Source organism: Notechis scutatus, chromosome 5 (assembly GCF_049901735.1).
Source record: "Notechis scutatus isolate UNSWTSFEM ecotype Mainland chromosome 5, rNotScu1.2, whole genome shotgun sequence".
NCBI lineage: Eukaryota > Metazoa > Chordata > Lepidosauria > Squamata > Elapidae > Notechis > Notechis scutatus.
In genome coordinates this window covers 7,131,453-7,146,578 of record NC_142013.1, presented here as the reverse complement: position 1 = coordinate 7,146,578, position 15,126 = coordinate 7,131,453, and the positions used below count along the sequence as shown (strand labels likewise).

General features: G+C 43.7%; 1 long non-coding RNA gene across 3 annotated transcripts; it reads right to left on the bottom strand.

Annotated features, from left to right (window-relative positions):
• Positions 1–1,459: 1,459 nt before the first annotated feature.
• LOC148130357 (uncharacterized) lies at positions 1,460–13,579 on the bottom strand. 3 transcript variants are annotated; one of them, XR_015749697.1, is made up of 3 exons: positions 11,371–13,579; positions 2,583–2,757; positions 1,460–2,366 (listed from the first exon to the last, which is right to left on the bottom strand). It is a non-coding gene; the product is annotated as an uncharacterized LOC148130357 (long non-coding RNA). The 3 variants fall into 3 exon arrangements; XR_015749699.1 differs by having other exon boundaries at positions 2,583–2,753; XR_015749698.1 differs by lacking the exon at positions 2,583–2,757.
• Positions 13,580–15,126: the final 1,547 nt, after the last annotated feature.

The following is a 15,126-nucleotide window of genomic DNA, read 5'->3' as shown; positions in this document are numbered from 1 at the left end:
AACAAAGTCCAGTTGCCTTTTGAGAAAGTTATTTTTGGGTTGACTCATTTTGGCTCCTGTTGATGGGGAGCTCCCTCTCTCTGTGTACTGCACTCAAAATTATAAGAGCAAGCTGATTTTGCACCCAAATTTTTCTTTCCTGGAAGGAAAATTTGCATTTCTAAGCCACAATGCTCTATGCATCTGAAAAAAATGAGATTCCTTCAAGTGAAGCTCTGGTGGCTTGGTGGATGCTTCCATGTTATTGTTTTGGTATTGATAGAAAGTAATTTGCAACAGCCTTCTTCAAAATTTCTATTTCAGCATCTCAGCCGTTATCAAATTTTAAACTTCATTATTAGCATTTCAATAAAGATGATATTAGCATTTTAGCAAGGCATCCAGCCAGACCTCCTCCTGAACTTTAGGAAACTATGTTTTTGCTTTGAGCCCAAACCATTTCCTTTGAAATGCAAAAGCTAGCCCTTTCAAGGACCATCAATCAAATAACAAGGCTGCATTCTAAAGTCTTTGTGTGTTGCAAGTGTTAAAAGAAACAAACCAGGACAAGAAAAGAGGAGATGGTAGTTGTGAGGGTATTTTTTTCTCACATCTTTTATTGTTTGATTGTTGCATTCTCACATCACATATACCAAATGTAACTTTTGCTCCTATACCATCCTGCCTTAATAAAATATTTTTCCGCTTTGCCTGAACTACTTGTGGTTTATATTGTTGGGGTATCTTTGAACGGTCATTAAACAAATGGTTGTAAGTCAAGGACTACCTATGCTGTCAACAGCTGGATTCAAACAATTTATAATCTAGTGATTAAACTTGGTTCTCTTTGGGCTGATGCAGCACTCCATGTCCATGCCTTAGCAAATTTCCCAGAATTCAACAGATAATTAGGACAGCAGAAAAAACAATTGTAATCAGCTTGCCTTCCATTGAGGACCTATATACTACATGAACCAGATAGAGCGCTGAGAAAATATCTACAGACCAGGGGTGGGATTCTACCAGTTCACACCTATTCCCTCAAACTGATTGTTTAACATTCTAAGCAGTTTGGAGAACCAGTTGTTAGAAGAAATTACTGGCCTAATCCTGTTAGAAAGGCAGGAAGGAAACATTCTGGTGTTGCTTACAGAAACTGTCTCTCTGTTAACCCTTATTATGTTCTTGGCAGGACTAGACTTCCTGTCTCAGGAACTTCTCTGGAGTTTTTCCCCCTTCCTTTGCTGGTACTTTGCTTGTGTGGAGTGACCATTCAAAGTTACAATGGCACTGAAAAAAGTGACTTATGACCATTTTTTCACGCTTACAACAGTTGCAGCATCCCCACAATCATGAGAGGCCAGGTGAGGAGATGCGTGCTTCAATGTGAGTGATATTGAGTTGGCCACACCCAGCCAATAACATGACCACCAAGCCATGCCCACCAACTAAGCCACACCCACAGAACCAGTTGTTAAAAAATTTGAATCCCACCCCTGCTACAGACCCCTCATATCCTGAACATAAACTGTTTCAACTCCTCTCAGATTACCACCATATGGCATTGCATGCCAAAACAATTAGACACAAGGACAGTTTTTTTTCTCATGCCATCATCACTCAATTCCCACAGCACTGCCTAAGGATATTTACCCATGTAATAGGTCTGTATTACTATTATCCTCCTCTTTCCTATTACCGTCTCTTATTGGTGCCTTATATCTCTTTGTTTTTTGAACATACACTTATCTTTTTAGTTTGCATGTACACAAACCTTATGTACCACACTTTGCCAATAAAGAATCTTTTCTTTTCTTCTTTTTTCTCTTCTCTTCTAGCCTACCCTACCTACCCTATTCTTAATGCACCAGAGACTAATTCCTTGTGTCCAATCACACTTGGCCAATATATAATGTTCTCTTCTCTTCTCTCTCCTCTTTAGCATGCTTTCCTTTCATACATTCAGGACTTTGGGGGCAAGGATAGCATGCACACTTCTGCATCCGTACACACTGTTTACAAATTGTGTCCATAAAGTCTAGCGGCCTCTCCAGACGCCTGCTTGAAGCTGTTTCCCTGTAACAGAAAGACTGGGGCTGCTTGCTTCTTTTGTTAAAGAGATTTTTCTCCTTTTAGTGAAAATATTTTATTCTGCCTCTTTTAATATTCTGTATAACATTTTATTCTGGGAAGGGGGGGGTTCTTTAGGCCCATCCTTCAATTCAGTGTGACATTTACCTTAGCTGTGACTGCTTTGCCTTTCTCTGAGGCAAAGATTTGAGACTGTTGCAAACTTTTTAAACAATAACTCCAGTTTTCCTGACATCATCCAGATTTCAGAGTTGGCCTTGCTGTAAATAATCAACTCCTTCTCAAGTTAGCCATTTCTGTGTTTTAGGATAAAAGCAGAAAAGAAAAACGTCTATCATTAAATAAACTCACACTCTGTACACAGTGAACACAAACATGATGTCAAGTCCAGGTTTAACAATTGAGCAGGCTTCCCTCCCCACCCACCTTTTGGCAGATATATTTGATTACAATGCTTTTTTAGGATGACAGTCTTTTTTTATATATTTACTTATTTGTTGTCTTGATCTTACCTTCCAGGCAACTGATAGGTTCAAAGCAGTTCACCCATCAGCTAAAACAAAGGCTAAAACATTGGCCTGGCAAGGATGCTCAGGGACAGAAGGCAGAAATTTGTGGGAGTGATGACACAGAATTGAAATGTATACATAATTTCAGTTGAGATTTCCCCCTCGGTGGCAATTCTTGCTTGAATAATGAAAAGAGTGGAGGAAAATGGGAAAAAAATTGCTGAGTTTTGCTTTTGTTGTCACAATGTTCTTTCTTAAATGAGTTCAGAAGTGGCTGCTTTTCAGCACTCCAGACACAGAGCTATAATGATAGCTTTTGTTTGTTTGTGTGTGCACAATGTGTATACAGTTAAATGCCCCACTAAAGACTGTTTTTAAAAAGACAGATCCATTTGGAGCTCCTTCTAATTGCCAATACAAGCTGTTTGTCCAGTTCTACACACACACACAAGTTGATTGTCATGCACTCTTGAGACATTTGCATTTTGCAGTATCGTTTCAAACCGGTGACAATTTATTTCATGTATTTATTTTCTTTATAAAATGTAGAGAACGCTTTAGTCTGAGGATATGTCAAAAATCATGCAATTAACATGTTACAAATTACTATTTTTATCCCATCTTTATTACTTTATAAGTAACTCAAAGTTGTACATAATACTACTTGCACATAATACTACTTCCTTGTTTTGCCACAACAACCCTGTGAGGTGGGTTTGACTGCGAGATGATTGCCCCAAAGTTTCATGCCTAAGGCGGGACTAGAACTCAGAGTCTCCTGGTGATTGGTTCAAAGTCATCCAGCCGGCTTTCATGTCATAAGGCAGGGCATTGCCCCAAAGTTTCATGCCTGGTAGTCCTTAATATATGACCATAATGGGGTCTGCCCATTGTGGTCATGTCGTGACAATTCTAATTCAGCTCAGTCACATGACTGACTCAATATTAAGACAGTTATCTGTGGCTCTTAAGCCAAACCATGGTTGGCACAATTTTGCTGAAAACTAGAAATAACTTCTGGTTTTTGGCAAAATGTCATAAAACACAGTCACAGGACTGTGTGCATGGCCACAGGACATTGCAAAAAGCTGTAAACGCAGCCGTGTTGCTGAGCACCAGAAATGCAGTCACATGGCTGTGGGAGGGAAGCAGACTGTCGAACTTCAGAATTGGATCATAACTCTGTATCCCCAGATAGGTTATAAGTTCGAACAGTGGGTAAGCGACCAGTCGTAAGAGGAGGGCTATCTGTACGCCAGTGGTGGGATTCAAATTATTTTACTACCAGTTCTGGGTCATAGCAGGGGAAGGTTATTGCAAAATCTTCATTCCCTCTACACCCCACTAACCTGCTTTCCAGCTCCGTTCTCCTGTGCAGGGCAACCAAAGAAGACCCAGCCAATCAGCTGGGACTCGGGAGGCGAAGAAGAGATGAGGGCGGGGCCAGTCAGAGGTGGGATTTGCCGGTTCTCCGAACTACTCAAAATTTCAGCTACCGGTTCTCCAGAACTGGTCAGAACCTGCTGAATACCAGCTCTGATGTATCCCAGAATTTAGGTTGAAGCATAACACAAGTCTGTAATTCAATGCCGACAACAACAATCAATCTCTGAAAGTCTTCAGGAACAGCCAAGATTTTGCAAGATTTCAGAAGGCCAGGATTGCGTAAGACATCCTTGCTTTGACTGGTCCAGGAGAGGGGCTAAAAAGTACCCTCAAAAGTATTGTGCACCCCTTTACTATGCACATCCCTCTTTCTCTCGTCAGCAGATACTCGCTACTCACTCTATTAGGGCTTTCTCAAATCCCAGAATCCTGAGCTATATGTTGGTTTTGATGACCAATCCTTGTGACCACAATTGAGCCCAGAATTTCTATTACTAAGTGAGATATTCACTGAGTTTTGCTCCATTCCTTCTCACCCATTCCCTGCCACTGTATGATTGTAACTTTGTCGCTTGCATCCTTATGATTTATATTAACTGTTTCCTAGTATGATTTGATTGCTTATTGTACCCTATGACTATTATTAAGTGTTGCACCTGATTCTTGACTCTTGACGAATTTTTCTTTTATGTACACTGAGCATTTGCACCAAGACAAATTCCTTGTGTGTCCAATCACACTTAGCCAATAAAGAATTCTATTCTATTTCTATTCTATTATTCTATTCTATTCTATTCCTTTCTTATTCCATTCCATTCCATACTATTCTAAAGACTGTAACTTTGTTGCTTGTATCCCTACGATTTATATTGACTGTTTCCTAGTATGATTTGATTGCCTATTTGTGTCCTATGACTATCATTAAATGTTGTACCTTATGATTCTTGACTCTTGATGAATGTATCTTTTCTTTTATGTACACTGAGAGCATTTGCACCAGACAACAGACAGAGTTGGAAGGGACCTTATAGGTCATCTAGTCCAACCCCACCACCCAAGTGGGAGACCCTACACCATTTCTGACAAATGGCAGTCCAATCTCTTCTTGAAGGTCTCAAGTGATGGCACTCCCACAACTTCCGAGGGCAAGCTGTTCCATGGGTTGATTGTTCTCACTGTCAGAAAGTTTCTCCTTATTTCCAGGTTAAATCTTTCTTTGTTCAGTTTCTATCCATTGTTCCTTCTCTGGCCTTCGGGTGCCTTGGAAAATAGCTTGACCCCCTCCTCTCTGGCAGCCCCTCAAATATTGGAAGACTGCTATCAAGTCTCCCTGGTCCTTCTCTTCACTAGACTAGCCAAGCCCAGTTCCTATAACCGTTCTTCATATGCCTTAGTCTCCAAGTCCCCTAATCATCCTGGTTGCTCTTCTCTGCACTTTTTCTAGAGTCTCAACCAAGACGAATTCCTTGTGTGTCCAATCCCACTTGGCCAATAAAGAATTCTATTCTATTTTATGGCCTTTCTTGCCACACTTGCTCAATGAATCGCTGCAGCTGTTCACTTTGCTTCCCTGTTGACTTTGCTTGTCAGGTGGTCGCAAAAGGCGATCGCGTGACCTTGGACACCGGCAACCGTTATGAGTCAGTCGCAACTTGTCTGAAGCTTGACTGCTATCGCCGTGTGAAAAAGGCCATAAATCACTTTTTCCTGGGTTGTTGTAAATCTGAATGATCACCAAACCAACGGTTGCCACTATATGGCCACCAAACCAAACAATTCCCATAAAATAGTGTGACGTGGCATTAACAAGACTGTCCAAGTAGCACAGAGGCCATTTCATTTTGTACCACTTGAGATTTCTATAGACAGTCTTCAAGGACAGTTTCATAATAACGCCGCAGGTGGAAATCCTGTCAAAAAGCCAACACAGTTAGTCCTCGACTTACGACCCCAATGAAGTCCAAATGTTCTGTCGCTAAGCAGAACCATTAAGGGGAGTTTTGCCCCGTTTTATGCACCTTTCTCCCCACGGTGGTTAAGTGAATCGTTGGCGGTTGTTATTACGTTTAGTAACATGGTTATTAGGGGAAATCTGGTTTCCTCCATTGACTTTTGCTGGCTGGAAGGTCACACAAGGGGATCGCGTGACCCGGGGACATTGCAACCGTCATAAATGTGAGTCAGTCGACAAGCGTCCGAATTTTGATTGTTTTGACTGCAAGGGGTGCTGCAATGATTGTGTGAAAACCAGCCAGTTTGGTCTAGTGGTCAAGGCACCAGGCTAGAAAGCAAGAGGACGTGATAGTCCAATCCTTAGCCATGAAAGCTGGCTGGGTGACTTTGGGACAGTCCAGAGGTGGGATTCAGCAGGTTCTGACCAGTTCTGGAGAACCGGTAGTGGAAATTTTGAGTCGTTTGGAGAACCGGCAAATGCTACCTCTGAATGGCCCTGACCCCCTCTATTCTCTGCCTCCCATTGAGTCCTAGCTGATTGGCTGGGTCTTCTTTGGTTGCCCTGCACAGGAGAATGGAGCTGGAAAGCAGGTTAGTGGGGTGGGGAGAGAATACGGATTTTGCAATATCCTTCCCTTGCCATGCCCACCAAGCCACGCCTACCAAGCCACAGCCACAGCCACAGCACCGGTAGTAAAAAAAAATGTGAATCTCACCATTGGGCCACTCACTTTCTATCACAGGGTTGTTGCTGTGGGCAAAATAGGAGAAAGATGCGTTGGATATGTTCACGGCCTTGGGTTCTGTTTGTTTGAAAAAAATGATAAAGGTGGGATGCAATTTTAAAAAGTCATTCGTCCCAAAGGTGCATTTTTTTTAAAGATTGTACTTTCTGGTTTTTCTTTGAAGACGTTTCGCTTCTCATCCGAGAAGCTTCTTCAACTCTGCCTTCCATTCCCCATCATCCAGTCAGAGCTGAAGCAGCTTCTTGGATGAGAAGTGAAACGTCTTCAAAGAAAAAAAAACCAGAAAGTCCAGTTGCCTCTTGGGGAAAAAAAAGCACTTTGGGACAACCGTGACCTGGATGACTTTGAAAATCTCCATTAGATAAAAGAGTCATTTCTTTTCCATCGCGTTTCAGCTTCAAATGGTCACTAAACGAACGGTTGAAAGTCGAGGATTTCCTGGATTCTTCCGGGACACAGTTTTGTTCCACATTCCAAAATTGAGGGCCAGAAAGGCTTGGAACTGAGGTTTGGTGTCCGTCTGCCCCATTTCCTGAAGTAGGCGGAAAGCTACGGGAGTGTCCGTGATTGACAGATAAAGCAAGAAATGCCCGTGTCTTCAAAGAGTCATTGAAAGGTTGACTGCAGCCCCCAGGAGGAAAAAGTTTGCTCACCCTTGACGCAATCTGAGATGTCAGAGGTGAGAATCAGGATTGCTGCTCCCTGAAATCATTCATGAGTCCGAGTATTTGCTGAAATCAAAATCCCGCCTTTCAAAATCGGAGGGGTGATTTGGGGCCAACCACTGGGCGACTGTGAATTCTAGTTCCACTTTGGGCATGAAAGCTGGCCAGGTGATTTTGGGACAATGACGTAGAGACAGTGAGTTCTAGTGGTGCCTGAGGCATAAAAGCCGGGCGGATGATTTTGGGCCAACCACTAGGAGACAGTGAGTTCTAGTTCTGCCTTGAGCATGAAAGCTGGCTGGGTGATTTTGGGACAATGACGTAGAGACAGTGAGTTCTAGTGGTGCCTGAGGCATAAAAGCTGGGCGGGTGATTTTGGGCCAACCACTAGGAGACAGTGAGTTCTAGTTCTGCCTTGAGCATGAAAGCTGGCTGGGTGACTTGGGCCAATGACCTAGAGACAGTGAGTTCTAGTGGTGCCCGAGGCATAAAGCCGGGCGGGTGGTTTTGGGCCAACCACTAGGAGACGGTGAGTTCTAGTTCTGCCTTGAGCATGAAAGCTGGCTGGGTGACTTGGGACAATGACCTAGAGACAGTGAGTTCTAGTTGCGCCTGAGGCATAAAAGCCGGGCGGGTGATTTTGGGCCAACCACTAGGAGACAGTGAGTTCTAGTTCTGCCTTGAGCATGAAAGCTGGCTGGGTGACTTGGGCCAATGACCTAGAGACAGTGAGTTCTAGTGGTGCCCGAGGCATAAAAGCCGGGTGGGTAATTTTGGGCCAACCACTAGGAGACAGTGAGTTCTAGTTCTGCCTTGAGCATGAAAGCTGGCTGGGTGACTTGGGCCAATGACCTAGAGACAGTGAGTTCTAGTTGCGCCTGAGGCATAAAAGCTGGGTGCGTGATTTTGAGCCAACTACTAGATTGTGAATTCTAGTTCCACTTTGGGCATGAAAGCTGGCCAGGTGATTTTGGGACAATGACCTAGAGACAGTGAGTTCTAGTGGTGCCTGAGGCATAAAAGCCGGGCGGGTGATTTTGGGCCAACCACTAGGAGACGGTGACTTCTAGTTCTGCCTTGAGCATGAAAGCTGGCTGGATGACTTGGGCCAATGACCTAGAGACGGTGAGTTCTAGTTGTGCCTTAGGTATGAAAACCATGTAGGTGACTTTGGAAGAATCGCCAGGAGATGGTGAGTTCTAGCCCCGCCTTAGCCATGAAAACCGGTTGGTGACTTTGGGCTAATCCCTCGCTCTCAGCTCAACCCATCTCACAGGATGGGTGTTGTCGGGAAAATAGGGGGAGGAAGGAATGTTAGATATCTTAGCTTCTTGGAATTATTATAAAAATAGTAAAAGTGGAATATAAATCAACAAAAATGGATTCTGGTTCTGCTTTGCAAAGTCTATAGATGGGCTCATTCTGAGAATACTGCCGACTGAGCCTTGTGATCAGTACCTATTGAGAGCATTTTCTCCAAGGTCACCTTGAGAATCTGGATCCGTGGTTGACCTGTGCCTCCAGCCACCTGCCTCCTCTAATGGCTCATATCCTCCCGCTGACAGCAAGCAGACTGCCTCCCTTGTCTCACCCTATAATTTTTCTAAACAGGTTTTGCCTGTCAGCCAGGATTCAGACCCCCTTTGCAAAATCTCTCTCTTCCACTTGGCTCACGGCTGAGAGGTCATCTCTTCGGCTAACGCACTTCCTCGCTTTTCATTTTAACGCCTGGCAAAATATTAAAAGCACTGAAGTTTCCAAGCTTCTGGAGACTTTTGCCCCGCCCTACCCCGCTCTGGAAAGAAACTGGAACAGAAGTTGCCTTCAGAAGGTGTGGGAGCTTCATCCCTGGAAGCTTTCAAGAAGAGACTCTGTCAGAAATGGTGCAGGGTCTCCTGCTTGGGGGTTGGACTAGATGCCCTACAAGGTCCCTTCCAACTCTGTTAATCTGTATCCCCTCCCAGCTGATCTGATGTGAAGTCAAGGGCATTCTTGCAAGCCTTTCACTACAGCAAGAAGGCAGAAGTTGGAACACTTCCTTTTAAAAAGGTTCGCTATTTCTGTTTTTGTCATTAACGGCCTCCGATCTTCAGGGCAGAATGAAGCCCAGCGGTGGCTTCCTGTTTTAAACTTCCTTTCTCTCTCATTTGATGCTGTATAAATATTATAGATTAGTATTAAATATCAGGCACAATATTGAGGCTGGGTTGTCTTCTGAGACCCTCGGTGCCCCTGAGGTGGGTTTGTTTTCTAGCACGTTTCATTACCCAACTAGGTAATGTCATCAGTAACACCTAGTTCCTTCGTAACAATCTTAGGGATCTTTTAGCCAAGATTCCTGGCTTTCGTCCACCCTGCACTGATGATGCCACCTAGCTGGGTAATGAAAAGTATGCAAAAAACCCACGAAGCTCAGGGAGCACCAAGGACCCCACAGTTCAAACCTGAGCTACAAAGTGTTGTGGTTCGCCGGCAGCCTGTACAGACGGCAGCAGAATCGGACAGTGGGGAAGAACAGGGACCAGTCTAGGAGTCTGGGAGGACTCAGACGAGGGTCCTACATCCAATGCAGAGATGGGACCAGGACCATCTGGGAGTTATGTGCTGACTCCAGAGCCTCCAGAGTCTGGCAGCAGCGAGGCAGAGGAACAAGGGGAGCCTGTTCCCAGTGTGTGTGTGTGTGTGTGTGTGCGCAGAGCTGCTAGAAGGCAAGAGCAGCTAAGACAAAAGGGGCAACTCAGGAGGTGATTTCCCCTCCCATAAAGATATAAAGGAAGTACAAAGGCACAGGAACCTTTGTAGAAGCCACGTTGTTGAGGTATTCCCCGTTAGGGTTAGCCAATCACAATTACAGCCTTCTCTTAAAGATACAACAGTATTAAATAACTATCCTGGTTTATATATTGCCAACCCAACTGTTAGGTGACTATCATTCCTAACAAACGTCATTCACTCTGTTCGGATTAAACCTTGAAGCTCTGTGTGGACTTTATACGGCTTTTTTTTCCAGTTAATTTGGCACTTTGGTTGTTGGCAGCAATTCAAGGTTTCCAGATAAAGGTGGGTGCTTATCTTGAGAGACTGTTTGGGACTCATTACGGGCTAGGAATGAACATAATTCCCAGCGCTGAAGTAAAACGAGTTGTTTGAACTAAGTGGGTGCTTAATTACGGTCTCAAGAAGCCTTGGTCAGAACACAAATATTCAGTTCTATCAAATTTTTAGAGAGCTGGAGGTTCTGTTGACTTGGGGGCAGAACTAAACACAGAAGCTAGAATTGCATACAGGTAGTCCTTGACTTACAACAGTTCATTTAGTGACCATTCAAAGTTACAATGGCACTGAAAAAAAGGGACTTATATGGCCTTTTTTTCACACTTACGACCGTTGCAGTATTCCCCCGAGTCACGTAATCAAAATTCAGAGGCTTGGCAACCGATTCATATTTATGACGTTAGTGTCCCAGGATCACACAATCCCCTTTTTGCGACCTTCTGACCAGCAAAGTCAATGGGGGAAGCCAGATTCACTTAATAACCATGTCACTCAGAGGTGGAATTCAACAGGTTCTGACCAGTTCTGGAGAACCGGTAGTGGAAATTTTGAGTAGTTTGGAGAACCGGCAAATGCCACCTCTGACTGGCCCCACCAACCCCACCTATTCTCTGCCTCCCGAGTCCCAGCTGATCAGGTGGGTCTTCTTTTGTTGCCCTGCACAGGAGAACGGAGCTGGAAAGCAGGTTAGTGGGGTGGGGAGGGAATGGGATTTTGCAGTAACCTACCCCTGCCACGGCCACCAAGCCACACACCACACCCAAGGTCCTTCCAAGGTCAGTAGAATGAGGACCCAGACTGTTGGGGCAATTGGCTGATTCTGTAAACCACTTAGAGAGGGCTAGAAAGCACTGTGGAGCCGTACAGAAGTCTAAGTGTTATTGCTATTGCTATCAAGCTGTTCTTTCAGGGTGGGCACAGTTTCATATACCACCATTTTTGCTTCTTTTGACAAATGTTCATTCTTACCCCAAAGGGCACACTCACCTGTTAAGCTTTCTTTAGTTTTTGCAGGAGTTGCACAACATCTTAACATTTCTCGATCCATTCCCCCGCTTTTAGTAAAGATTCTACCAAGGTACACAAATTCACCTATGTGCTGTAGTGTGTCACGCTTGCAATTATTCATTCTGTGTTCCCTGTCAAACACAGGGAACAAAATTTTATAAAATAAAACAGTAATAGTAGAGTAATAAACCTATAAGCATTAAAAAATGAAAATGTTAGTCTTGTCCTTCTCACAATGTCATAGAAGCTAACCTTTGTGGAAAGTCATTCAACTTTTCAGCATAACACCCTCTGAAAACATAAAAGTACATATTCATGTTTGCAGCAAGCACATCTATACTATTATCACACCTCTATTACCATAAGTGTTCCTTATGCATTTATCTATAAATATATTCAACCACCAAGGAAACATCACCCCATCTTATCTGACCCCAGGCTTAATATTAAACCACTTATTAAACATTCTATTTGTTCTTTCAAATGCTTTACTTGAAATCACGTTGAACAACTAACCTTCAACTCTATATCCATGCAAAACACCCCATAATTCAAGTCTCTTCCTCCCTTTAGTTTGATGCTGTTGGAAGAAAGAGGTGAGTGCTAACTTTCTACAATGCTTTCTTTAAGTTAAGAAGCATATAATAAAAGTTTCTCAGAGTCACACATTTTTCAGTGACCTAGAGGGAAAAAAATGAATACCTTCCCCAAAGGAACAAACTAGTCTTTGCAATTCACATTACCATTTTTTTTTGTACATAACAATAACCACATTCTTCCCATCCTAGACACAGATGCAGGTTTCAGACATGCATTGAAGACATTGGACAGCCAATCTGCAACTTAAGTGTCCATATATGGGGCCAAAATAAAATGAATTATTTTATGGTTTTAGGGCAGTGTGTGAAAAGCCAACCAACCAGATTTGCTTCATACCTTATAATTTACTGAAACGCAAGTTGCTGAATTAACCACAGCTGGCTTAGTTTGCCATTAAGCCATAAACAATGACCTACAAATTACAGTAGGTAGGCTAGGCTTAGCTTACTACAACCAAAAAAAGATTTCGTTATAGATTAACCCAGTATTGGAAGCCCACCAGTGACAGACTTGGGATGATGCTCTGTGCAATGCACAACATGGACTGACATTAGTAGGTGTAACGTTGCAGCTTGCACACAATCCTATCCGTTCCGTGGATTGAGCAGGAATGGGAGGTACCACTTACCTTACTGTTTAATAATGTAAGATAGCGCAGCCTACTCCGCAAGGGTGTCATGAAGATACGGGTGGGAAGTGGGAAAAGCAATAAGCTCTCTTGGAAGACAGTTGTTAAAACAGTCGCGTGTCATTTTGCCACCTTTTTTTTGTTTTTGCAACCGTTGTTAAGTGAATTACGGCAGCTCTTAAGTGAATCATGCAGTTAAGACAAAGTTTTGCTTGTCAGAAGCTGGCTAGGAGGGTTGCAAATGATGATCACATGACCCTGGGGGGCATTGCAGCTCTCTTAAATTCATGCCAATTTTCAAGTGCCCAAATTTTGATCAGGCAATCGCAGGGATGCCGATGGTTGTTATGTATGAGGCTCCATTAAGATCGTAAGTTGAGGACTAGCTAATATGCTGTTGCAACCAATGACGGATGCAGCCAAACTACGGATAGATTTTAAGCCACAAACTAGCCACTCCCATTCCAGCTCAGGGACATTGGGAAAACACGGATACAGGCAGTCCTCAACTTATGACCACAATTGAGCTCAAAATTTATGTTGCTAAGCGAGACAGGTGTTATGGGGATTTTGCCCTGTTTTACAATCTTCCTGGCCTCCATTGTGAAATGAACCACCGCAGTTAAGTTAGTCACACGGTTGTTGAGTGAACCTGGCTTCCCCGTTGCCTTTGCTTGTTCAGAAGGTTGCAAAAGGGAAGACAACCGGGAAGCTCTTGACATACCGTTTCCCCGAAAATGCGACTTACCCTGAAAGTAAGTCCTAGCTTGATTTTTTACACGTGCACCCAATTTAAGCCCTATCCCCCAAAATAAGCCCTAATTAAGATCCCACCCACTCCAGAGCACGGGTACAAATTAAGCTAGGGTGTGGATGGGGGTGATGGAGCTGCCCTACTACTTACCTTTGGACAGTTGTTGCCAGGCCTCGCACACCCTGACACCTGCCTTGCCAGCCCATTTCTTCCGGATCGATCCTGAGCTCTGTTATCCGCTGCAGAGGCCTTCAGGAAAGCCTTGCCAGCTGCAGATGTTCCTGAAGGCCTCTGACAGCAAAAAGGAGGCAGGGGGGTGACACACGCAAGTAAGGTTAGTCAATGGATGACATTCCCTGAAAATAAGACCTGGCGCCTTTTTGGTGGCCAAAAAGAAAATATCATAAGACATGGTCTTATTTTTTGCGGAAACACGGTATGAGTCACTTGCTGAGGGGCTGAATTTTGACCACATGACCCTGGGGATGCTGCAGTGTTCGTGTGAAAAGCGGTCCTAAGCCACTTTTCTCTTCCAGGGCCTCGTCACTTCCAATGGTCACAAAGTGAACTGCTGTAAGACGAGACTATTCCTAGTTACCTTCTTCAGCGTGCCACAAAAATCGAGCTCCACAAACTATGCCTAAGTGAGTCAGGCATTCAATGGGATTCACAGGGGCAAGAAAGCAGTTGTGTGCCTGAATTAACCCTAAATAGCCAAACCCTGTGAGGTTGGAAGTGCTTGCAGTAATCTGCAGACGAGCAAATAAAAAGCTTTGTGAGACAAACAGTACTTACAGCATCTTCCCCCGGGGCTGCATGCTTTGGGTGCATGAAAATGCAATCCCAATGAAAATTGAGGTCGTTTTAAAATCCCAGCCTTAGAAAAAAAAAATCATCTTCTAAAATAAGATGGCATAACAGGTTTTTCCAGTAACCAGCGTTCGTTCCTTTTGTGCAGGCACGACAGTGCAGGGGGCAGTTATTAAAATATGAAAATATTTTTGCAAATATATATATATTTCACAGCCTTCTACTCCCACGCTGAAACCCAACAATTTTCCCGTGTGCATGGACCGGTTTTGAGAAACAAAAGCATTTGAAGGCATAGGACCAAAATGACGTTAGCACCGCTTTATATAGCCTTTAGTTAAGGCCACACCTGGAATACCGTATCCAGTTTTGGTCATCACATTACAAAAAAAAAGATGTTGAGACTTTGGAAAAAAGTGCAAAGGAGAGCAACTAAGATGATTAAAGGTCCTAGAGACTAAAGCATAGGAAGAATGGTTGCAGGATTTGGGTATGGTCATTCTAGAGAAAAAGGAGGACTAGGGGTGACATGACAGCAGTATTCCAGTATTTGAGAGGTTGCCACTGAGAAAAGGGAGTCGACTTATTTTCCAAAGCATCAGAAGGCAGACAAGAAACAACAGGTGGAAACTAATCCAGGAGAGAAGCAATCTGGAATTAAGGAGAAACTTCCTAACAGTGGGAACAATTCACCAGTGGAACAGCTTCCCACCAGAAGTTGTTAGTGCTCCTGGAGGTTTTTTAAGAGGAGACTGGACAGTCACTTGTCTGAAATGGTATAGGGTCTCCTGCTTGAGCAAAGGGTTGGACTAGAAGACCTCTGAGGTCCCTTCCAGTTCTGATTCTGAATAGGAGACTTTCGAAGCGGTCCTTGAACTGTCCTCTATGAAGAAACTTTGGTAAATCTCTTCTGTGAATGATAAAAAGTCAGCCACGCTCTTAC